The sequence below is a fragment of the Caretta caretta genome, chromosome 2, assembly GCF_965140235.1.
Source record: "Caretta caretta isolate rCarCar2 chromosome 2, rCarCar1.hap1, whole genome shotgun sequence".
NCBI classification, from domain to species: domain Eukaryota; kingdom Metazoa; phylum Chordata; order Testudines; family Cheloniidae; genus Caretta; species Caretta caretta.
This window is the reverse complement of record NC_134207.1, coordinates 139,732,745-139,758,006: the sequence shown is the minus strand read 5'-3', so window position 1 is coordinate 139,758,006 and position 25,262 is coordinate 139,732,745. Positions and strand designations below refer to the sequence as shown.

At 38.7% G+C, this 25,262-nt stretch overlaps 1 protein-coding gene across 6 annotated transcripts in view; it reads right to left on the bottom strand.

Moving 5' to 3' along the window:
• The window catches only part of CTNND2 (catenin delta 2), a 1,183,649-nt gene that overhangs the window by 1,157,068 nt on the left and 1,319 nt on the right, over window positions 1-25,262 (bottom strand). The gene's annotated exons all lie outside the window — the stretch shown is intronic.

Here is a 25,262-nt window from a genome sequence, read left to right as displayed (position 1 = left end):
CTGGCATACATTTAAATTAAAAAACCAAGTCAAAGAATGTATGACTTCTTCCACTGCATGTCATCTACAAAACACTAGATGTTACAAACAGTTTTTGGAACCTCATAAAAGAATAATCATTGGTAAAGCAGCTACACTCTAAACATTTAGGTAGTGGTAACAGAATTCCAGACATGATAATTGGATCAGTAAACATTTTTTCCCTTGCATATCTGCATTAGTATAGGACTTAGGGGTTGTGCTCATCCTAGAAGAAACTGACAGCAAGTTAGCAGCTCCAATATTAAGCAAAGTTTTTTGGCACCCTCTAGAGGTTTTACTCCCACCTTCTCTCTCAACTCCCACATTGAAATAACTCAAAGAGAGAGCTATTAAAATTGGCACAATTATCATTAAAAACAAAAAGTTTGAAAAGGATAAACTTTTTAAAATTCCTACTTGAAGTCATTTGTGTAATCACTCCAATATTATAAACTAGGACAGAAAGGGTCATCCTGGATTGGAGCATCTGAGATGGAAAAAAAAAAACATTTATAAAGTAAAATTCTATTTTCTGTTCCCTTAGATCCAACAGTTCTGACTGATCAGATGTGACAAGTAATCTTATCATATAAAAAAAGAAAACATAGGAAAACTAAACATTCACTACTGCTGAAAGATACAGGAACACAAGATTTTGCATACTGGATCAGATCATTAGTCCACTAAGTCCCGGCTCATGCCTGTGGCAGAAGCCTTTGTCTAACAAATCACTTTATTTACAGGAAGGATAAAGAAAGCCAATCAAGCAAAAAAGCAAACAGTGCACCTAGCCTATTGTGCAATATTGTATACGGTCAAATAAATAAATAAAATCAATCTTCTTGACTTCTAGTGACAGCCAGGCTATCCTTTGAAATGTGAGATTCTATTACTTTTATCCTACCTTACATATTACATACATATGTTAGTAGTAGTCAAAATTATACAGCATCACCTGCCAAGCCAAAGAAGTGTCCACATTATTTGAAATGTCCACATATTTGAAAAAGAGCACAAGAAAGCTTAAGTACCTGCCATTACAAAACTGCTTCCCCCTTTAACTTTCCCTCTCTGTCGGACTAAGTAGGATGCTAGGGCTCAAGTAGAATATTGGTTGAGATGGGAAGACACACCATTTCTCCACATCCTGACAGAAAATTTTAATTAGCTCCAAAATCAGAGTCCTGAAGGACTAGTAGACACTGCAATCATCTGCTATCCACTACCATTAATACACTAGACCAATATACTCCCTCCAAAACATTCATCCAAATCCTAACAATTCCCTAAAAGCCTAAAGCAAAAGACTATAAACACTGATAATGAAAGACACTCAGTTGTAACAAAGAATTCCTGAAAACCTATGTTGCACTTGTGATTGGACATCAGAAATGCTTCTTCTCTGACATATAACTGCTAAAGTTTTGATCAGCAGAATTATTCCAGACTGTAAGCCATCTAGTTAACTCAAATTATCCCCAACCAACCAGACACCAAAATACACCCTGCTGCAAATAGCTGGCATCCTATATCATTAACAAGATCAACCAAATGTAGTAAGGACTTGCAGTATCCAAGATATCACAACAGGAATAGAAGGCTGTGACCACTCAAACCCATTTCAGAATTTTCCCCAATTGTGTGAAAAGAAATTAAAATGATTTGAGATGTGCATGCCACTATGTGCATGATTGACTACTGCACCAATGGCAGTTGAAAGCAAGTGAAGAACACCTGGATCCATTGCCGACAAAGATAGTCAATGCCTACTTCAGAGAGAGAAATCTAACGATACCCTAATGAAATATGCACTAGTCAGACTGATATTCAAGAATCCATCACTGAATATCATCAGTTGCAAACTATAGGAAATTAGATTCTGGTCAAGACCAGTTGGCTCAAACTGAACCCAAGTAAGAACATAACGATGCAAGTCAGAAAGGGGAAATGCTTCAAGGAGATGGCCACCGTCCATCAAAGGTATATGGTGCCCATTGTCAATGTGGCGTGAAGCCTCAGGGGCCGATTTGATTCCTCAATAAGCTTGGATGACCAGGTAGCAGCAGTTCCCATAAATACCTTTTTTTCACTTCCAGATTGCTAGGAAACATTTTCTGTTCCTCCTGGGCAAGAACTTGGCCACGGTGATCCCTGTATTTGTCACCTCCAGGCTGGATTAGTGTAACTCAGTGTATCTGAAACTGCACTTAGACGAGAGGAAAGTGATCAGGAACAGTCAGCATGGATTCACCAAGGGCAAGTCATGCCTGACTAATCTAAATGCCTTCTATGATGAGATAACTGACTCTGTGGATGAAGAGAAAGCAGTGGACGTGTTGTTCCTTGACTTTAGCAAAGCTTTTGACACGGTCTCCCACAGTATTCTTGCCAGCAAGTTAAAGAAGTATGGGCTGGATGAATGGATTATAAGGTGGATAGAAAGTTGGCTAGATTGTCGGGCTCAATGGGTAGTGATCAATGGCTCCATGTCTAGTTGGCAGCCGGTATCAAGTGGAGTGCCCAAGGGTCGGTCCTGGGGCCGGTTTTGTTCAATATCTTCATAAATGATCTGGAGGATGGTGTGGATTGCACCCTCAGCAAGTTTGCAGATGACACTAAACTGGGAGGAGAGGTAGATACGCTGGAGGGTAGGGATAGGATACAGAGGGACCTAGACAAATTGGAGAATTGGGCCAAAAGAAATCTGATGAGGTTCAACAAGGACCAAGTGCAGAGTCCTGCACTTAGGACGGAAGAATCCCATACACCGCTACAGACTAGGGACTGAATGGCTCGGCAGCAGTTCTGCAGAAAAGGACCTAGGGGTGACAGTGGACGAGAAGCTGGATATGAGTCAACAGTGTGCCGTTGTTGCCAAGAAGGTCAATGGCATTTTGGGATGTATAAGTAGGGGCATTGCCAGGAGATCGAGGGACGTGATCATTCCCCTCTATTCCACACTGGTGAGGCCTCATCTGGAGTACCGTGTCCAGTTTTGGGCCCCACACTACAAGAAGGATGTGGATAAATTGGAGAGAGTTCAGCAGAGGGCAACAAAAATGATTAAGGGACTGGAACACATGACTTATGAGGGGAGGCTGAGGAAACTGGGATTGTTTAGTCTGCGGAAGAGAAGAATGAGGGGGGATTTGATAGCTGCTTTCAACTACCTGAAAGGGGATTCCAAAGAGGATGGATCTAGACTGTTCTCAGTAGTAGCTGATGACAGAACAAGGAAATTGTCTCAAGTTGCAGTGGGGGAGGTTTAGGTTGGATGTTAGGAAAAACTTTTTCACTAGAAGGGTGGTGAAACACTGGAATGCGTTACCTAGGGAAGTGGTGGAATCTCCTTCCTTAGAAGTTTTTAAGGTCAGGCTTGACAAAGCCCTGGCTGGGATGATTTAATTGGGGATTGGTCCTGCTTTCAGTAGGAGGTTGGACTAGACGACCTCCTGAGGTCCCTTCCAACCCTGATATTCTATGATTCTATGAAACTGAATTTAAGACTGTGCACTGCATGCAGCTTCTCCATGGCTCAGGCAACTGTGAGCATGCTCAAAACCTCCTGTGGCTCCCAGTTAGCTTTTGTTTTGATGCCAGTGTCCTAATTTTCAAAGCAATTAATGGATCAAGCCCCAGATACCTCAAAGACTAAATTCCATAAGCTACCATGACAACTGCACTCCCTGGGACAATGCAGAGCACAAAGCATGTGAGAGCTGGGGACAGGGCAGTCTTGATCAAGTGGATCTGGCTATGGAGCAAGCTTTCAGATGAGATCAGGCAAATCTAGTATCCGATTGTGATGGTTCTCAGGGTACTCGGGACAATAAAAGTCACCTTATAACCACCTGCCTCCAGCAAGAGGAAGGCTTGCTTGAGCTTAACTGGGTGTCAGCCCTTTTACACCGCTAGCTTGTTAGCTACCCAAGCACTCTCCTCCAGAGTATGCCTTGCAGGTTAACAATAGGTGCACTCCAGTCCCTGATCCCCTTTGAAGCGTTCCCATTGTGTCTAGCCCCCTATTCACTGAATACTCACAGTAATACTAGGTCTGCTATCCCCAAGGGACCAGTGTACACACCAGCTTGAATGATTTAACGCTCAATCATTTCCTTGTACAGTACCACAACACAGATATATTTACAGTGAAAACAAATATACGTTTATCATCAAAGGGTCAAGATTCAAGACATAGTGAATAAGGATAATGAACACAACAGGGTTATGTATAAAAACAAAATCATAACATGTTTTCTAGAGACCAAACTAAACAGGCTAACCTTCTGTCGTAAAATAAGTCTCATCATCACTCCCATAACCACACTGCTCATCAATGATGGTGCCCCAACAACCAATCAACCAATTGTCTCCAACCCTGATGATTGTGTGTCAGTGTTTAAGTCTCAGCTAAGTCCATTCCTGTCCACTCTTTTATGTTGCCAATCCATCTCTTCTGTCTACCTCTTCTTCTCTTCCCCAGTACTGTCCCTTGGATAATGATCTTGGATAAGCCAAATGATCCTATTACATGGCTATACCACTTCAGCTTGTGCTTCTTTGCAGTCGTCAGGAGGTCTTCATATGACCCAGCACATTGGGTGAGGATGTTACAGACCTCTTCATTGGTGACGTAGTCGAAGTAGGAGATGGCCAGGATTTTATGGAAGTATCTCATCTCTACTACCTGTATGTTCTGTTCAAGTTCTGCCGTAAGGGTCCATGTCTCACACACATACAGAAAAATATAGATGACCAGTGCGTGCAGCAGTTTCAGTTTGGATTCCAGAGATATGTTCTTATTCCTCCAAATTGGCTTTAGCTTTGCCACTGCTGCTGTTGTTTGTGCAGTTCTTGCCAGAATTTCTACCTTGGATCCTTCATCAGTGATGTTGCCCCCAAAATCCTTGAATTGTTTAGAATCATAGAATATCAGGGTTGGAAGGGACCTCAGGAGGTCATCTAGTCCAACCCCCTGCTCAAAGCAGGGCCGATCCCCAATTAAATCATCCCAGCCAGGGCTTTGTCAAGCCTGACCTTAAAAACTTCTAAGGAAGGAGATTCCACCACCTCCCTAGGTAACGCATTCCAGTGTTTCACCACCCTCCTAATGAAAAAGTTTTTCCTAATATTCAACCTAAATCTCCCCCACTGCAACTTGAGACAATTACTCCTTGTTCTGTCATCTGCTACCACTGAGAACAGTCTAGATCCATCCTCTTTGGAATCCCCTTTCAGGTAGTTGAAAGCAGCTATCAAATCCCCCCTCATTCTTCTCTTCCGCAGACTAAACAATCCCAGTTTCCTCAGCCTCACCTCATAAGTCATGTGTTCCAGTCCCTTAATCATTTTTGTTGCCCTCTGCTGAACTCTTATCATTTATGAAGATATTGAACAAAACCGGCCCCAGGACCGACCCTTGGGGCCCTCCACTTGATACCGGCTGCCAACTAGACATGGAGCCATTGATCACTACCCATTGAGCCCGACAATCGAGCCGGCTTTCTATCCACCTTATAGTCCATTCATCCAGCCCATACTTCTTTAACTTGCTGGCAAGAATACTGTGGGAGACAGTGTCAAAAGCTTTGCTAAAGTCAAGGAACAACATGTCCACTGCTTTCCCTTCATCCACAGAACCAGTTATCTCGTCATAGAAGGCAATTAGATTGGTCAGGCATGACTTGCCCTTGGTGAATCTATGCTGACTGTTCCTGATCACTTTCCTCTCCTCTAAGTGCTTCAGAATTGATTCCTTGAGGACCTGCTCCATGATTTTTCCAGGGACTCAGGTGAGGCTGACTGGCCTGTAGTTCCCAGGATCCTCCTTCTTCCCTTTTTTAAAGATGGGCACTACATTAGCCTTTTTCCAGTCATCCGGGACTTCCCCCGATCGCCATGAGTTTTCAAAGATAATGGCCAATGGCTCTGCAATCACATCCGCCAACTCCTTTAGCACTCTCGGATGCAACGCATCCGGCCCCATGGACTTGTGCACGTCCAGCTTTTCTAAATAGTCCCGAACCACTTCTTTCTCCACAGAGGGCTGGTCACCTCCTCCCCATGCTGTGCTGCCCAGTGCAGCAGTCTGGGAGCTGACCTTGTTCGTGAAGACAGAGGCAAAAAAAGCATTGAGTACATTAGCTTTTTCCACATCCTTGTCACCAGGTTGCCTCCCTCATTCAATAAGGGGCCCACACTTTCCTTGACTTTCTTCTTGTTGCTAACATACCTGAAGAAACCCTTCTTGTTACTCTTAACATCTCTTGCTAGCTGCAACTCCAGCTCTCTGTTTCACTGTCTCCAGCTATTGTCCACTGACAGTGATATGTGAACTGATCCTGTCACGTTTGTCTGTCATCAGCTTGGTTTTCTCTGCACTGATTTCCATGCCATATTTTGCTGAGGTTTCATCCAATCATTTCACAAGGTTGGCAAGTTCATCCTTCCTTCCTGCCAGGCTGTCAATGTCATCAGTGAACCAAAGAGTTGAGAGATTGTTCGCCCCCCAATTCTGACGGCGCATATGTGATCTTCTAGGGCATCCGTCATTATGAACTCCAAATAGATGTTGAACAGTGTGGGTGAAAGAAGGCAGTGTTGCCTTACAATGCTTAATTGACATCCGGACAGACAGAGACAAGTGATTAAATATCCTTTGTCTGGCAGAAACCTGTTTGTCATCTCTGCCTTCATACAGACTCAAGGAATATATTTTCACTATACATATCACCTTATAGAGTATCTGTACATACATTCACAAAGATGTTAATGAGCAGTGTGACCTTGCTTTTATTTAAAAGCTCACTATTGTCTTTGGTGAACCAGAATGCAGATACCATGATCAGGATATTCTTGTAAACCCCTTGCCAGTTGACAGTGAAGGGTTTATGCGTCACACTGACCATCTTTACGAAATTTTGCAAAAACTTCCTCTTTGAGAAAGCCTTTCCAACATAAGTAATGCTCACAATATGAACACCCTTTCTAATCTCAAATTCCTATCAATTCCCTTTCTCCAAAAAGCCCATACCAAGCAGATATTTTACTTTTTTCAAAAAGGGAAAAGAGCCAGAGACTCCATGACCTGTCAGTCCACTATGACTTCACTATTGCTATTCACTATATGAGGAAAGTGCATAGATAATACGGTGATAAGTAACAGAATAAAATCTTAAAATGGAGAAGATAAACCATTGCCCTTGTGTGCAATCTTTTCTTTTCAAATAAGCATCTTTAGAGAGTTGTTACAAACCAGTTCCCGCAGCACAAACCAGTTTTTCTCAAATGTCTTAGAATTCTCCCACTCAGGCTTCAAAACTGAATATTGCATGGAAAAGTCAATAGTACCATTGAAGGTGAATACCCTTACAGCCACAAACAGGGGACAACCATCCAGGTTAATAGCTCTGGACCTATCAGCTGCCTGTAAGACTGTTAACCACAACGTATTGCCTGCCTACCTAGAGGACCTGGCCAAGGATGATGGAGTAATTACAAGATGGCTTTATTCATTCCTTTTGTCAAGGTTCCTCCCCACTCTGAACTCTAGGGTACAGATGTGGGGACCTGCATGAAAAACCTCCTAAGCTTATCTTTACCAGCTTAGGTCAAAACTTCCCCAAGGTACAAATATTACACCCGTTATCCTTGGAATGGCCGCTACCACCACCAAACTAATACTGGTTACTGGGGAAGAGCTGTTTGGACGCGTCTTTCCCCCCAAAATACTTCCCAAAACCTTGCACCCCACTTCCTGGACAAGGTTTGGTAAAAAGCCTCACCAATTTGTCTAGGTGACTACAGACCCAGACCCTTGGATCTTAAGAACAATGAAAAAGCATTCAGTTTTTACAAGAAGACTTTTAATAAAAAATAGAAGTAAATAGAAATAAAGAAATCCCCCCTGTAAAATCAGGATGGTAGATATCTTACAGGGTAATTAGATTCAAAAACATAGAGAACCCCTCTAGGCAAAACCTTAAGTTACAAAAAAGATGCACAGACAGAAATAGTTATTCTATTCAGCACAATTCTTTTCTCAGCCATTTAAAGAAATCATAATCTAACACATACCTAGCTAGATTACTTACTAAAAGTTCTAAGACTCCATTCCTGTTCTGTCCCTGGCAAAGACCAGCATACAGACAGACACAGACCCTTTGTTTCTCTCCCTCCTCCCAGCTTTTGAAAGTATCTTGTCTCCTCATTGGTCATTTTGGTCAGGTGCCAGCAAGGTTACCTTTAGCTTCTTAACCCTTTACAGGTGAGAGGAGCTTTCCCCTGGCCAGGAGGGATTTCAAAGGGGTTTACCCTTCCCTTTATATTTATGACACCTTTCTAATAGATTTTAGAGGATACTGATTAGCAACTGGACTTCCTCTCTGTGACTGAAAGCTGAAGATCCCCCAAAGTATCCACCTGGTGCCCCCTACTATTAAATATGTCAGACCAGTAGGAGATATATCATAAGATGGTATGGGATCAATCATTACCACTGTGGTGATGAGGCACAGCTCTCGCTCTCTCACCAGGAGCAGACAGTGCCATACTCTAGCAAAAGCAGTGTCAGAAAGAAAAAAGTTCCTGGGTGAAAACACAAGTAATGAAGCCTAGGACAAAGCTCATGAGAGCAGGAGATAAAGTGATCAGAGTCAAGGTGCTCAACTATGGAACAATCTCCTGTAAAAGATAAGACTCAGACAAAGCCTATCCATCTTCAGAGCACACTGCAAAATCCATCTCTCTGCCATAGCTTTCCCATCACAGGAAAAGAAAGCAACTACTAACACTTATACGCCCACACACAAAATTAAGTCGGCAGAGCCTCATAGTACTTGGAAATGGCAATAGAAGCAAAGTCCATTATGATGTCATCTTTGAGCAATGCTATGCCAATCTAAATTAATGTATTTAGCACTTCAACACTATAGTGAAAGCTTCATTAATACTTAAAGTGCAGTTGGCTCCAGCTCAAGGTATAGTTGGTGTGAAAAGGGAAACTCTTGGAAGAACTTACAGAAAACATGATTTATCCCAATGCTGTGGATATCTGCCCACTAATCATCATATAGTGCATGCTCTTGGAGCCTTACTAAATTGATTCGTACTACTAGACTCCCAAGTGTGGTTTATAAATTTTCATTGTGGTGAGACTTCTAAAACCCTAGAGTGTGCAGCATTGAGACACAAAAGGAAGATAAACTGAACTCTAGTCGATAAACTAGGTGAATAATGGATAAAGCCCACCTTCCCATTTGATTTTGACAAATTATCTTTGCCGGGGGGAGGGGAGGAGAAAGTGAGAGGTATCCCATATTCATGGACTGCTCTCCAGATACCAACAAAGTTACATTTTCTTGGAATTATTGCTCTGCTCCCAGGAGATCTACAATGCACTTTTGGTTTTCTTAAATTGGATAAAAAAAGAGACAAAGCAAAGAACTAGTTTTAGCCTGTTTTTTGTTCCATGCAGACTGAAAGGTAGAGAATCTTAGTTCTGAGAAATGTCCCAATCCTCCCCTGCGATGTGGAGACTGCTTAAAAATAATAAAAGTAAAAAGACAATCTGGCAGGAACAGAACAAAATGTAACTCCTGCCAGAGGCAAGTCAGGATTAGAACCTCCAGAGGGTGCCATTAATTTTCTCTCATCATTGATGCTAACTGTCAGTCACTGATGATTTTAACATGATCCTGGATCAGTGGATCAGAAAGTAAAGTCAGAGAGAAATGTTTACTGAGATTCTGTCAGCTTCATCATAATTTCACAATAGAGGTAACTTTTCTATCCCAAGGGCAGTATTTTACACTGCTATACATTGAAAAACAGACACCAACTTATTTTACTGTATTTTTTTCTATTTTTAATCAAGTTGTGCACACATTTTACCTGAAGAATTCTAAAAATGGGGTTCTAATGCTGCATTACCCATTTTATGTGGTTTTTTGAGCACAGGTTATGTGATCATGTCCAATAAGCCATTGCCTTCTTTTGTGAAAAGAAAAATATCTACGGTTACAAATTCTACTTCTATTGACTCTAATAGGAGCTTTGCCATTGATTTCAATGGGGGCAGGACTGGGACTGCAATTTCACTCTATCTGGAAAAAAAGGGGAGACAAATATAATTTATATTTACATATAGTGGTTTGAGGCTCTAAGAAAACTTGTCAGAAGAATTTATTTTGAACCAGCTATGTACTTATGAACAGTATAGAGATGAGAAATATGGACATACAATTGTAGAAAGCAAGAAGAAAAGATCTGGAAGAGATCTCAGATCTTTTATATAAGGTTTCACTTTATTTCCCTGTTCCAAAACAAACTTGGAAAGGCTGCATGATCAAGTGGCTAGGGTACTGGCTGGGATTCTGGAGACATGAATTCTATTCCCAGCTTTGCCACTAACCTGTGGCATGACCTTAGACCAGTCATTACACCTCCTTGTGCCTGTTTTCCCTCCCAACCTTGTCTACTTAGCTTTGTGATCTCTTCAGGATAAAAACATTTCTACATATATATCTGACGGGTTGGGTCAAAAAACCCACTTGGGACTGCCACCTGATGTGCTGGGACTACCTGTCAGTCCGTTTTCCCTGCCAGCTTGGGACTTCAGCACCTTGCCTGGTTGTGCCAGACATGCTAGCCTGCTAAAAACACAGACTCAGATCTGAACCACACCTCCCAAAAGCTGCAGGCTTAACTGAAATCAGCTTAAGAAGTGCTCCTATCTCCAACACCCAGATACCCAGTTCCCAATGGGATCCAACCCCCAAATAAATCTATTTTACTCTGTATAAAGCTTATACAGTGAAAACTCATAAATTGTTCACCCTCTATAACACTGATAGAGAGATATGCACAGCTGTTTGCTCCCCCAGGAATTAATTACTTGTTCTGGGTTGTGGATGGAAAAGTGCTTTTATTAAATATAAAAATAGGATTTAAGAGGTTCCAAGTAATAACAGGCGGAACAAAGTAAATTACCAAGCAAAATAAAACAAAAACACCCAAGTCTAAACCTAATACAGTAGGAAACTAAATGCAGGTAAATCTCACCCTCAGAGAGGTTCCAATAAGCTTCTTTTACAGACTAGACTTCCTCCTAGTCCAGCAATCACTCACACCCCTGTAGTTACTGTCCTTTGTTCCAGTTTCTTTCAGGCATCTCTTTGGGGTGGACAGGCTATCTCTTGAGCCAGCTGAAGACAAAATGGAGGGGGTTCCAGGAGCTTATATAGTCTCTCTCTTGTGGGTGGAAACCCCTCTCTCTCGCTGTGTAGAATCACAGCTACAAGATGAAGTTTTGGAGTCATGTGGGCAAGTCACATGTCCATGCATGACTCAGTTCTCTACAGGCTGATGCCATTGCCCATATGTTAATGCTCCAATGAAAGCTCAGATGTGGACTGGTGTCTATCAAGGTCCATTGTTAGCCAAGTACTTCCAATTACCTGAATTCACACTCTGTTGACCAAATCTGCCTTAGGTGCTTTCTACAGCAAACACTTTAAATACAAGCATAGAGCCAACACTCATAACTCCAGATATAAAAACAATACATGCATATAAATAGGAGGAATACATGCAGTAGAACATGACCTTTGCAAAGTTATGTTACAGAGCATATCTAGCATAAAACATATTCCAGTTATGTCATATTTACGCTCATAAGCAAATTTCTATAAAGCATTATGGGGTGCAATGTCACAATATACACAATCTTTATTGTAATAAACTTTTAAATGCAGTTTCATCCACAAAGAACATTGAAAAAGTTATTTAAAAAACCCACTAAAATGTTTCGAAGAGATTTTCTCTTTAAAATGTTTTGCTTTACTTCAAAACCCAGCTCCCACAGAACTTCAGCTACATGAGAATCTCAGGTTTCATTTAAAAAATAAATTACTAACCCTCATAGTTGCAGAGAAAAAACTTGAACATGTACCCCAATATACCTTAGACACTCAGAAATCAGGCAACAAAGACAAAAATATTATTTCTTTGTAAAAATCTCATTATTTTTAAGCGAGTCTCATGATATTTTGGAGCCTGACAATGTTTGAATGTGTGAAGTTCAGCACTGGAGACCTTACAGCAGCACAGCTGTACCGATGCAGCTGTGCTACTGTAAGATCTCTCGTGTAGCCACTCTATGTTTACGGGAGAGAGCTCTCCCATCAACTTAATTAAACCACCTCCAATGAGTGGCAGTAGCTATGTTGGTAGGAGAAGCTCTTCCACTGACATAGTGCTGTGCATACCACCACTTATGCTACCGAAACTTGTCGCTCGGGGGGGGGGTGGTGGTGGTTGTTTTTTCACACCCCTGAGTGACATACATTTTGCCAAAATAAGTGCTAGTGTAGATATGACCAAAGACAGTATGGCAAAATGGAAACAGCTGGTAAATCAGATATCGGTGATGGTTAAAGGCAGAATGCCATCATAGATGGGCCAGTGATCTGATCCAGTGTAGCAAAACCTATATTCCTAAATGGAAACTACCTTCTGTGTTCTCATACTGCTCCTCCTGCCTCATTAATTCAATTACATCATAATCAAGTGTCTGCCACATCAAAATTATTTTCATACAAAGAATTGTACAAAAAAGACAGTATTTTTGAATTACTAAGTAGTGAATCACACAGGAATAGCAAAATAAATAAAAACAAAATAATGTTCATGACTGAAGGACTACTTGGGAAGTATGAGCCTCCCATTAAAATCAGTTGGAGTTTTGCTACCGATTTCAATGAGAGCAAGACCAGACTCAATATTGAGAAGAAATGTAATAACTATACATTCTGTGCCATAGATTTCCACGTTATTATAAGGACTATGTAATATACTGTAATATGCAGATGAACAATTTTAGCTTCTGACGCCCATTAACATCCATCCACAAGTACAATGAATGTCATAATTCCAAAATGTTGTATATAAATTTGATGTGTTTTTTTCCATACAAGCTCTGAAAAGATATGGTCACTTTTTTTCTTTGAGGAGGCATATGTGACAAAAAGAATGTGGCAAGAGATGTTAAAAAAAAAGGAACCTGGAAATATACCTTAGATCTTTGAGATTCAGTTATCAATAAAATTTGTAGAGGTTTGATATAAATATTATAAACATCTTGAAAGTGAAAATGCTTCTGTCAACCTATTTGTTCACATCAGAACAAAAATGCCATAGAACTGATTAAAACATACGATATCTTACTATATACAGACAGATTTGGGACCTGATATTGAAATTCTCTCTCAGGCAAAAACCTCCATTGCTTCAGTGGCAGGTTTTCCTGATTAAGCAGTGTTCGACAGAACCCTAGGTTTTATATCAACATATTTGTAACCTCAGTTTTTGCTTTGGAAAACAGAAAACTTCATCAGATTAAGTTGACTAAGTTCCAAGGCAAAGGGAATAAAACAAATCATGGAGTAGTCAATCTGGACTATAAACAGTACAAGAACAAACATTTTTTGCACGTTACAATACAAGACCTTAGTAACCTTATATGATTCCTAATAGAATAGGGTGTTTTGTTTTGTTTTTTTTAAAGGTATGAGTTTAGAAACATACATTGTCAAGACATGTTTTTTAATTGGGACACTATTCAACATAAATCAGGAAGTTAAATGATTGAATTAGTATCCTTCTATGCCATTTACAACACTGCAACTGCCTACTCCCCACCCCAATGCCTCTTGTTCTGGTTTGCCATTTACAGCATCACAGTGTTCCATGGCTCTACTTTGGATAGCAATTATAAAGCAGTGATTGTAAAGCAGAGGATGTTCTGCTGTGTCTCTGGCTCCTTGACAAACTCTCTGGAAGTTCTATTGACAGCTTTGGAGTTGCCTGTCACATTGTTAGACCAGTGGTAGTCTGTTTGAGTGTTCCTGTCAACAGAGACATGTTCTAAGATTCCCTTTTAGGTCTGGAAAATTCATACACATTCCTACACAAATCACTCCTTAAATGTTTGTGCAAGTACTAAACAGGTTAGTATCTACATGCCCATATTATACCTGTTCCCCAATAATGTCAATTTATGGATGTCATAAATATAAAGGGAAGGGTAAACCCCTTTAAAATCCCTCCTGGCCAGAGGAAAAATCCTCTCACCTGTAAAGGGTTAAGAAGCTAAAGGTAACCTCGCTGGCACCTGACCAAAATGACCAATAAGGAGACAAGATACTTTCAAAAGCTGGGAGGAGGGAGAGAAACAAAGGGTCTGGCTGTCTGTATGCTGCTTTTGTCGCAGATAGACCAGGAATGGAGTCTTAGAACTTTAGTAAGTAATCTAGCTAGGTATGTGTTAGATTATGATTTCTTTAAATGGCTGAGAAAAGAACTGTGCTGAATGACTATTCCTGTCTCTGTACCTTTTGGTAACTTAAGGTTTTGCCTAGAGGGATTCTCTATGTTTTGAATCTAATTACCCTGTAAGGTATCTACCATCCTGATTTTACAGAGGGGATTTCTTTACTTCTATTAAAAGTCTTCTTGTAAGAAAACTGAATGCTTTTTCATTGTTCTCAGATCCAAGGGGTTGGGTCTGTGGTCACCTATGCAAATTGGTGAGGATTTTTACCAAACCTTTCCCAGGAAGTGGGGTGCAAGGTTGGGAGGATTTTGGGGGGAAAGACGTGTCCAAACTACGTTTCCCAGTAAACCCAGTTAGGGTTTGGTGGTGGCAGTGGAGATCCAGGAACAAAGGATAAAATTAATTTGTACCTTGGGGAAGTTTTAACCTAAGCTGGTGAAAGTAAGCTTAGGAGGTTTTCATGCAGGTCCCCACATCTGTACCCTAGAGTTCAGAGTGGGGGAGGAACCTTGACAATGGACCATACAGTTACAGTTTTTAGGTGATTAAAGAGCCAAGTCACATCTTCTCTGCCAAATACAACCTCACATATCCTAGCTTGTGAACAAATACTTTAAAAAAGCACACACAGAGAAAAATATTAATGACATGTATGGCATAGCACATACTTGTTTAACAAATCTATTTCATTTCTTCCAGGTTCTTCTGGCATCCATTGTTTTATTTAACAGAGTATTTGTTTTGGGGAAATGTAAAAGAATTATAAACAGAAGCTAAATTTGACTTCTTTATTTCAAAAGGTATTTTAGTGGCCAGCTAATTATAGATAAGTGTTGCAGTCCAATAAGGGAAGTAATACAAGGGACAATTGGACAAGATAATCTGGAGGAAACAAAAAACCCCTCCGCCCATTTATTTAACCTCCCTTGAACCCTACATGTCCTCTGAACTAGCGGTATGGTGAGAAACTTGTAGAAGCTGGTTGCAGCTTCTCTATTTCTGCAGGTGACTCTCCCACTGTGGGGGGATCCCGACAGGAGACAAAATGGGTGATTTCCCTTTGTAGTACAAAGCAGACAGAAAATATGACCTTGTACATACATGTTATTGAACTGTTAAAAATGGAAGTCAGATGCAAATTATGGTGCATCTGTTTTGCATAACACTACCATGACATTAGTTTTAGGTATGTCTCATTATCGTAACTAACATTTTACCATTATTTCAGGTATGTGAGTTTGATGAGTATAATATGTAAGAACAGGAGAAAAAAAAAACATTTTTGCTTTTCTTTCATCACTGAAGGCCTGGATTGGGCCAGAACACAGCAATAGGGTGTCCTAGCATATCTCTGAAGTTGCTAGCTTGTTCTCCAGATAAATCTCAGCTTTCTTTTTTTTAATTTTAAAAAACAACTACCACCACTTCCCCCACCCCAATTACAAAGGAGAAAACATGAAGGAGCCTAGTATAGTCCGGGAGCATATTCAAGTTATACTGAAGGACAAGGTTAAGAGGCCCAGAGAGTACACAATTGTAATGTGAGTGTGTAATCTACTATGACCAGTGTCGCATTCTGATAACTCACATGGGTGGAGTTTATTTTGTGGGCAGACCTTAGAAGATTACCACCACCACCTCCCTCAATTTAATGTTGTTGTCATTTAGCAAGTGCCTATTAATAGAGGGCTTTCCCTGACCCCCAGAACATACTGTATTCAGGTAGACAGTGTCTACATACTATGGCAAGTAGCATCTATAAATACTTAAGTTAAATACATATATACATACATTGAAAGATACAGTCCAAACTCAAGGCATGAGATGGAACTCAACTGAGCACACCCAGAAAACTTCCCAACAGCAACAGTCACAGTGTCAATGCACTCAAAGATTTAGATGGCTTCCCTACAACCAGTTAGCCTGGAACATCTCAGAGATTTAAGATGTTTGAGCATTCTGAGATTAGTTAAAACTTGTGAAGCATTTTGACTAATGTTAAGCGCTAAATATTACTATATGAGGAAGTATATGCTTCATCTCACCAGAAAGATATATTGTTAAAAACCATGTACAGTCCCTTATTTTATAAAGCTGTGCAAAATCCTGGTAAGCTGAGCTGAATCCATGTCACAAGATATTCTGAAAGTAAGTTGTCTTTTATTCTATACAAACCAAGAGAAGGTAAGCTTTCAGTCTGGGTAGTAAAAGTCAGATTCTATATTAAAATATTATTTACATATAAACTAGAAAGATTAAATACTAAATATTCAGCATGCACTCTAACCAAGAATTCACAAATCTCTCTAAACAGCATCGACGAGACCTCAGAGAATAGCAAATAGTCACCATGCTTAAGCGGAAAAAACAGAGCTGAGAAGCACAGTTAATGTGAGCTTAGGTTTCTGTGACCATATTTCATTTAAAAGTATGCACAGAGACTGGGCAGAGAAGGTAAATGAGCAAACCTCAATCTGTTTTGCCAGTAAGGGAGAGAAGCTGGCGCATAGGTACAGTTTTATAACTGCATTGATAATGGGTGAGTCTGGCCATTCTGCCTTTGACTCTTCAAAAAGTGAAGTTGTTGCTGCCCAGAGCCAAAGAACACAGATAGACTAGAGACCAGGAGAGCATACCTGCTCCTTTTGAAACAGAAAGAGGAGCATTATTTGTCTTTTGGAAGTTCACTGTAACAGTGACCATGCAGAATTAGCATCTGTAGCCATCCAGATAGTGCAAAGTGAGAGGTTAATGGACTTCTGTAACTTGAGCAGAAATGTACGCCTTCAAACTGTATTAGACAAAATTTAATACTACAAACAGTTATGTTAAACACGTATTTCCATGCATGTTTTAAACATATGTTAAAGACTTATATTTAACAGACGCATACATTAAATGCATGTTAAAATCATTTTATGGACTCTGTTTACTGTATGCCTCTGTTAAACATTAAATATTTCTTTGTATCATGATTATTTGTGTTTCAATCTGCAACTAAGAAAACCCCAATCTTTGATTTTTAACATTCGTTGACTTGACCTGTGTGGTTCAAATTAATATCTATCTGCCCATCTCTTTGAAGAGATTACAGTTGCAGCCCATCAAGGTCCTTGAGTGCATTGTACAATGCTGTACCTTGCTCTTATAAAGACAAAGAAGAGGTGCATGAAATCCAGGATATGTAAAACAAACGATCAGGAACATCTGAGCACATCAGGAAAGGACCTTCTCAAACATGTGTACATGGTGACATGACCTCTAAAGTCTTAAAAGTACAGCCAGTTTTATCTGTAATATGTGGAGAATGGGCCAATGAATAGGATACTATGCATTAAAAAAACAACAGAGTGTTTACATAGAAGAAGGCATTAGAAAGCCTAAGGCGCAATTCATCTAGTTCAGGCCTCATGAAGATGAATTAAGAAAAATATTCCCCCCATAGTGAGCCAAATATCATCCTCCTGATTCAGGTAGAAAGCTGAAAAAAGTTGGGGAAATGGATTCCGCAGCCTAGGTAGCAATATTGCCAACCCCAAGTGTTCAAAATGCTGCACAATCTACCATGAGCTTGGTTTAAAAACCATGAGACTCTAAAGAGTAATAAATTGGGACAGGGGTTATTTGCTTTCTGGATTTTGAGCCTCTGGGATAATATGAAGGTGGTGTCATGTTTTCAAGCTTTTCTCCAAAACCAGCATTAGAAGCTTTTGTTTTTAAAAGCAGAAGCTGAAATACTGAAATAAGCACATGACTCAAGTAGCTAGAGTTTTAAGAGGAACACCAAGCGTGGTAAAAATCATGATAATATTGCACAAGTTGAAAAAGGTAAAGAGCCCTGGTTAAATTGTTTGCCACAATGTAAACATTAAACATTTCATAACAAGAGAAGTTTACACATTTGGTTTATTAGACGCATTCTTCAGCGTACTCAGTCACACAAATACTTTAAAAAACTTACTGCACGGAAGGGCAATTTGTCACACACTGTCCCTCTTATGAGGTATGAAGGACCCTAGACACAGCAGAGCCTATTGATTCTGCTATGCTTGGGTGAGAAGGGTGAGGTTTGGGGAGCCCATACAGAGGTCCCACAGCCCTGTGGACTAGAGCACTTGGAGACCCACTCTGCTTTCCTAGAGGATTTCAGAAGGGTCAGTGGATTTGTAACTATCTGGCAGTACTCCCTTCTTTTGAGGCAAGAATCCTTAGGAGATACTGCAGCCTCAGCCTATAGAAGTGCCTTTGGAAAATTATTTGCCCTAAAAGGAACATATCCATAAACAATTGATTCCTTCAGTATTTTTAGTATACCAAATACTTTTGATAACATGTTGAGAATGTTAAGGTGGCAAAGTCAAGCATATAAAAAATCAGACAGTACCAAAATGTTAAGATTGTGCATAAATCTTAACATTTCCTCTTGTACATGTTGCACTATAATAAAGTTTTAGCTATGCAGCCATACATTACTATTTCCACAGGACCCCTACTTCTTTTCAGGGCTCCGTTGAATCTAAGGCTGTAGAAAAGAAACAATATTTTATTACTTGAGAAGTAGTGTATCATAATTTGCAAAAACAAACAAACAATAAAAAATAAACAGCTCTCTAAACAATTTGAAAACAAGGAAATTTCAACTTCTGGTGACAAAAGACTAAGCATAAAATGTGTCCTTTATCCTATCTCAGCTCTTCCCCCAAACAAACTATAGACTTGTTTTAAATAGTATCTTTATTATTTTTTGTGTCTCAAACAATATATTTTAAGTTCTGACTGTCATATAAGCAAAAATAAATAAAGTATTGCTGCAGTACAATTCACCCAAAATAAAAGATGTATTACAGAAGGATTCATATATGTCTCCATGTCATCAGCTTCATATTACTTTATTCCAACTATAAAACATACATTTGACTTTTAGTTACTACCTAATACCTGAATTAAACTCTCATATCCACAGAGTACCTCAAAATTTTATTAGGGACCTAACGAGAGGCTTAGATGTATCTTATGACCCATTGATATCTTTTTCATGCCCCCCAAAACCCCAGAGGTTTTAACAGTAGCTTCTCATCCATATTTTGATAGAATATCTCCTCAAACGGTGTGACCAAAAAGAAGATATAGCACCATCCTTAATTTAATCATATTCTACCACCTTTCATGGGTACTTGTGGATTTTGACTGAATCTCAAATTCATAAGACACAGCTGGATTTATAGGAGAATGAGTATGAATTTGTGCGTTCTGTGTTTGAACACCTGCATCACTGAGAATCCTAATTCCCATTGACTTTCAATCAGATTTAGGTTCCTAAATCACTTAGGGACATATGTTCATAGCTATTTAGATGCGTAAAAATGTAGCTAAGCACTTCTGAAAATGCTACTAGGTGCCTTACTCCCATTGAAATCAATTAAAATTAGACACCTAATCTGGATAATTGCTTTTGAAAATGCCACTAGGCTCCAGATCCCCAAAGATAACCCCCACTGAAATCAATGGAAATTTAGGTGTGTAAACACCTTTGAGGATCTGTGCCTTGAAGCCTATCTGCATCTTTACGTGCCTAAATATTTCTGAGAAACTGATCAGATTTACCCATTATTCCCTTCCTCAAAACCCCACATGGTTCTCTTTTCCCCTTCAGAATCCAGTTCAAGCACCTCAATCTCTCCTTTAAGGACCTACACACTTCCACCTCTGCATTACCTAAGGTCATATTCCCTCCTGTAACTTCTCTTGGATGCCAGCATCCTGTCTCCATCCTCCCACTGTTAGTTCCATGCAATTTTTCATGCCAAATACTACACGTTACTGCCCTCTTCCCACGTGCCAAGCAAACAAACAGGTAAGCAAAGAACCAAATCAGGGCAAAAGTAAGGGTTAGTCTAAAACATGACCAGATTTGATCTAGCTAGCCAAACGATCTGCAAAAAGGAGATGCCAATATCCATGTTCTGGGGGAGAAGGGAGTACAGCAGAGTATTGTGGACTGGAAGGTGAACTTCAGCCTTTAGGACAACACACAATTATTAAAATGTTATACCTACACAGCCAATGTGTCAAAAAGGCAGAATTTTGTGGATGGGGATATGACTATATTATCTAAGCAATATCTGCTTGTAAACCTTTCTATCATAGTTTATAAAAAAACGATGAAAATACCAGATAATTAACGTAAAGACATTTAATTTTTTTTGGAAACAAATGTGGATTTGTTTCGAGTTTAAGAACCTACTGCTACACAGTGATTTAGACTGCTGAACATTTCAGACAAGAATCACCAATATATGGATACTAAACACCTGAAGGCAGAGTTTCATTTTTCATGGAATTTTGCATCCCATTTTCAGAACATTGCATATTGAAATGGAAATTGCACATATGGACAGGCAAATCTAAACTCAATGGCCCATTATATGAATGTCAAATTTGCTACATAGGTGGAATAATTATAACATTTATAGAGTATACACATTTTGTTTTCAATTTCTGTTTTTCTTAAAAATAGCTAGTTTCCCAAATTTTACAAATACTCTATTTGAAGAACATTTTCAGTGACATTATTTATCCTGTAGGTTAAATATCTGGAGCTCTGACTTGCATTTGATGCATACTCCATATCCTAACTCCCAAAATTCCCATTGGATGTTGTGTGTGCACACAGGATCTTACCAGTTGTTAGGCTCAGTAAGTGTTACGATGTGTGACTAAACTTTCGATGACAGTTTCAACAAGGTAATGGAAAGTAAGTAACTGGTATTATTGCTCAAATATTTTAGGAAGTGGTCAGTAAATTTAATTAAGAGAAAGAGACTTTATAAAAAATGTGTAACAAAATCAATTGTTCTAAGCCTTTATGCTGTTTAGCTGGAGTTTTCAAAGGAGCCTAAGGGGGTCAGTGCCCACATCCCACTGAATTTCAATGGGTACCTAACTCTTTTAAGCTCCTTTGAAAATCTCAGTCTTAAAAAGGATATATTCTAATGCTATATAATGAAACAAACATATAATGGACTACTTGAAACACAAATTAATACAAGTTGTTGTTGCATCTATCACTAAACAAAATATTATAATTCTTATAATATAATAAAGAATGGATGTTTCTTCTCAGCAGCTTTGATGATCTCAGCAAGAAGTTTCTCTTTGGCCACAAGTAAATTGCTATAACTTGGATCTTTTGGAGGAGGAAAAGAAGAGATATGAATTTGAAAGTAGAAGAGGCTTTCCATTGAGGGCCTTCTCCCTTTCAGAAAGAAGCCACATGCTGATTTGCTCTTGAGAGCCCTGGAGTGGTTGAACCATCAGCAGCTTGTGATACTATCAGAGCCAGGTAGGGAGGGGAAGAAATATGCACCCTTCTTCTGCCAAATGTTTGGGAAGGTGAAAAGAAACCAATAGGTTATTATATTGTAAATTTATGCTGGTTATTGAAATTATAAACATCAATGTTTATAAATAAGTATTACATATATGGGTCATGTTATACCAAAAAAAAAAAAAGACACTAGAAGAATGCTCTTCTTCATAGTATTACAAAAACTAAGTGTAAGAACTTCCAAATTCCATATATTTTTCATTATGAAATGATTATTTTTCAGAAACTACAGACTGCTCTGATAAATATGCCATGAACAAAGGGGATAGGATGATACAAGCTTTTCCATGTTCTGTTTGTGCTCAAATTACTGTTATGACCATAGCTGGGTTCCCTAAACAAAAACAGGCAGATCATTATTCATTAGGATGGACTGTCAGTGAATTTGCCAGAAACTGTTTATCTATGACATAGTTAATACTTTATATTAATATAAAAGCCATTATGTTGGCACTCAGACATATTTCAAAGTAGCAACTAGTATAATCAACTAGCCATTTATACTCAAATTTATTTTTTTACATATAGCCATGTTTATGTGGTTATCCAATCATATCAAAATAAATACAAATTTGTGTTGAGAATTAGACTTCAAAAACTTAAAACTTCTCCACTGCTCTAGTGATCATTCTCGTCAATCTGCTTTCAATCCATTTATGCTCCATTCATACCACCAGATAAGTGGTTCTCATAGAAATGAACGAAGGGATTTCAAAACTCTATGTATATTGTGGAGTGCCTTTCAGATTTTTGAATGACATATCTGTGGGACTAAGTGAAAGTTTTCCTGGGTCTTGTAGTATAAGAGCAGGACAGAGAGACTCCTAACCACTAGCCCCAAAAAGAAGAGACCTGAATTGATTTAGGGGATATGGGACTCAAGATTGCCCCATTCAGAAGAACCGTGATTTTAGAAGTGAGTAGCATAAAGAATAGACATATACATAAGTGGCATTCTCCCTCCTGTGAAGACAACACTTCAGTAAAGAAGTAAGTTGGTGATGGAAGGATGTAGTGGCCTTCTTGGAAGCTCCTCCATCACCAAACAAGATTGAACTTTCCTTAGTTGCCCCCACGCCACCCCGCAAAAAAGTGGGTTTTGGTAGGAGGAATGAGTTTTGCAAAGGGGATGGGAGCTCTTATTTTAAATAAAATGGTGCATTTAAGAACCGTCCTATAATTCTGCTAAAAATCAAATCTGTATTACTATATTAAGAAGTAATGCACATTCAATAGGTATCATGATTAAATCAAAGTTTTTATGTAGTATAATTTGTTATTTTGTAATAAGTCTATTAGGCAAGCAGTTCACTGGCAAAGTAACTGTCCCAAACTTGTCAATTTTGGAAGACCTTATTTAGAAATCCAGACAATATATGCATTTTGCAATATTCTGTGACAGAAATATAAAGCATACAGTGGGCAGATACTATGTTATAAATTATGTTATTAATTCAGATGTAATCATCTTAAGAAGAGGAAACAGAAAAATCAGAACCCATGTTTTCTGAAATATGTAGAAACTCAACAAAAAATTGTCCCCAGACTACAGATTTTTGGCAGCATTTGCCGCTATCACTATTGAAATATACATACTTAAAATCCCAATAACGCTAACCTGAAATTTCTGTAACGGATATGCTGTAAAAATCATATTACGATGAACCATGAAGCAGAAAGGGTATAGGAAATTTAGTGCAAAATTGAACACTCATGAGCTCTGCTAAATGTATTATCTGCTTCGTTTACATGTCAATATACAGCCCTATTTTAATTTTTTTTTAAACTCCTTAAAATAAACTGTTCCATGTCCCTATTAGTACTAAACAAAATATCATTAAATTAGTTTTACACATGTATCTTAAGAAATAAACAAGTCACCTCTGCTGTTTAATAGCATCAAGTTAACTGCTATGATTTGGGGCAAATTATTTAAAGAAGTAGTATGCAAACCTTTTTTTTAAAGCTCGTACTATTTTTATTCAGTGCAGCTGTGTCAAAGTTCCTTACATGAAGATGAAACTACCTTAGGTTAGATTTTTTTTTAAAAGAAGTTGTAAGCTCATTATTCCCATTAAAGTGCTGTCTATTGCTTTTAATGTCAACTAAGGTATCTGAGAAACAAACATCAAGTACAGTAGCTGTACTGATTCCTTCCATAGACCGCTCTGTAAGTCCTCTACTTTGTAATCCACAGTAAGACATGCAACTCATATTCAGGAATAAATGGATTTCTTTACTAACTACCAGCAGCTTTAAATGGTATTTCCTATGGCATGTGCAAAGAAGCATAATCCACTACTCCTTTTTCCAAAATCTGTCTTATATAACAGACTGCAAACACTGTCTCTGAAGATGCGATCGCACGTTTCTATATTGCAGCATTCACCATATCATGTGCCTCAAATAGCACAGTTCTGGGCCACTGATCAAGTTCTGTTAATAAGGATTATCTAATAGACATTCTCTCTCCAGTTTGCCTATTTGGATGGGTATGCATGCAAAGCTCTGAAAAGATAAACTCATTTACACACTGAATAGGATAGCTGCACAAACTTTGCACAGCATTGGTCTTAAAGAACCATCTGAGGATTTATAAAATTGTGTAAGTTTTGTTTATTTATCACAGGCCTCCCAGTCTTTTGCAATTAAACTGCTAACATAAAAGGATTCATGCAAGCTCTAAAGCAATGCTGTGAGTCAAGGGCTAATAGGGAGAATATTCAGCAGCTTCCTCTGCCTAAACCTAACTCACTCTATAGTAAAACTACTATATTTACTGAGTAGTTTCAAGTGTGTTACTTGAATTAAGAAATTCAATAACCAATGTAGGTCACTAAATTTTTTCTTCCTCACAGACAACTGACCAAAATGAGACTTGGCAACTTTGCAGACTTCCATTTAAAGTAAAGACACTGTATGGAATGAATATTTAGAAGACTTTTCTCCTTCAGTCTGTCTCACAGGCACATACAATAGGTTTACATACAGTTCTGCATGATTTTGTACAGTCCTTTATCTGTCAAATAACAATTAATTCTTTCTTGAAAATGGAAAATCCCTCTATTGTGTCTTGTAAGAACTTTAACTGAATGAATCTGCATACTATATATACACATAATGCATGATGAAAGAACTGAAATCTAAAAAGTTTCTAATCTCTTCTCTTGCTGCTTTCAATAGACAAAAATCATATTAATGTTTCCAGGTGTATATAAATAACAACTGCAATAGCTGCAGTTCATAAAAGTTAATACCTGGCAATTTAATAAAACCTGTCCCTTTCTAATTATTTATAGTAAACAACTACAAGTTTCCTTGATGAAATTAATCGCTAAAATTATATAAATTAAATTCATGAGCCAAAGCAAATCACGCCCTAACATTTAAAACATGTAATATAAAATGCACCAGAGTAATCAGACATCTCATTTTTGTTTCTCACGTTTTATACTCCCACCACACAGCCCTGTCAAGGGAAAAACTTAAAACGTGTTTTAAAATTATCCTTCGTTTGCGTTA